This window comes from Nannospalax galili, unplaced genomic scaffold (genome assembly GCF_000622305.1).
Source record: "Nannospalax galili isolate Female #2095 unplaced genomic scaffold, S.galili_v1.0 scaffold117, whole genome shotgun sequence".
Lineage (NCBI taxonomy): Eukaryota > Metazoa > Chordata > Mammalia > Rodentia > Spalacidae > Nannospalax > Nannospalax galili.
The window spans coordinates 325,930-327,712 of NW_008341422.1; positions in this window are offsets into that span (position 1 = coordinate 325,930).

Here is a 1,783-nt window from a genome sequence, read left to right on the forward strand (position 1 = left end):
ACCGAGCATAGAACTTGGAAAATGAACAGCAGACCCCAATCTAATCTAAAGAAATGTTGACAACTGATTGCTGCTAGATGAGGAACATCTGATCTTCCTAAAACAAAGATCTTTAGATCGGCTGACTAGATTCAGAAGATTGTCAAACACTGGGGAACAGCTGGGGGTGCCAACAACACAGTGGACAGTAACAGGGATGACAGAGTGTAAGGGCTCCAGTTGGGAGGGAGGCTGTGGGAGGGTGCCATTTGGGAAGTAGGTAGAGAGATGAAAAAGATTGTTGGGATGTTCTCTACGATATACACACCAAAAAATCAACAAAAAAAATAGTTATATTTGAGGAGGAAGCATAAAAATTTATGTCATGCTAATTAGCAGAGGTGATAAACATTACCATTGAAATCTACCTGATGACTTTATAGACATACACAGGCACCAAGGATCCAAGTGCAACCGATTGTGACTAGTAATAATCAGATACATACAGACTAGAGATGCATGCACCAACATCTCAGTCTTAGTAGCAAAAACAATGAGTCCTTCTGAAAGGAACAATATATTCTAAAATGAAATGGAGATCTTTTTTAAAGGTTAAAAACTCATTCAATTTTATGTCTTACAGGGCTTATACTGAGTTCAATATTGCATAACTATTAATTCAACTGTGAACCTAGAAACTTGCAGCCACTTGTGAAAGAGATGTACTCGTGCTCTGGAGTGTGTTACGGAATATATTAAAGCTGTACTGGAATGCTTCTTATAATCATGTAGTTATTAAAAATTTTTTAAAAGTAACATTTTAAATTCCTTTTGGCAGCTAGAGAAAAGCACTGGCTGCTCTTAAAGAGAATCCAGGTTTAGTTCCCAGCACTCACATGGCAGCTAACAACTGTTTGTAACTCCAGTTCCAAGGGATCTAATGCCTTCTTCTGGCTTTCATGAACATTGCATGACATGGGTGTGCTTATGCATCTATGCAGGAAAAACACTCATATGCATAAAATAATGCAATGTTAAATTCCTTTTAAATAATTAATGATCAAATGTACAAGGCAATGAGAATTTATTTTATCAGAAACCTTAGTATTTTAGATATAATAGAAAAAAGTGCTCATAAGATCTGTCAATTCTAGACACACACACACACACACACACACACACACACACACACACATTTTATCTAAAAGTAGGATGAGGGCTGGGGAGATGGCTCAGTAGGTAAAGTGCTTGCTTCACAAGTCTGAGAATCCGATTTCAGATCCCAAGCACCCACATAAATGCAAGGCATGGTGGCATACACTTGTGATTCCAGCTTGCGGGGGGCAGCGGTGGAAACAGGAGGATCCTAAGGACTTTCTGGCCAGCTAGTCAGCAGAAACAGTCACCTTCAGGTTCAGCGAGAGATGCTATCTCAAAGTATAAGGTGGAGAATGACTGAGGAAGACACTCAGTGTTCATCTGTGGCCTCCACACCTTCACACACAGGCAAATGCACCCACATACAAACATAAGAACATATATGTGTATACCACACATGCACATGAATGAATCAATCATTCAATAAATAAAAGTAGGATGAAAGTCTTTGCAGAAAAGATTAACATTCAGGACAGATCGCTTCATGTGGACATACTGACTCATCCATTCGTCCTCTCCCCTCCTCCCAACCCCTGTAGTTTTGTGAGTCTTTCAAAGGGAAACAAAAGTGAATCATGCAGATAATGGAAAAGTGATGAGTGAGAGGCAAGCGTCTCCTTGGGGTTCTTGTTTTCTCGCTCCTGTC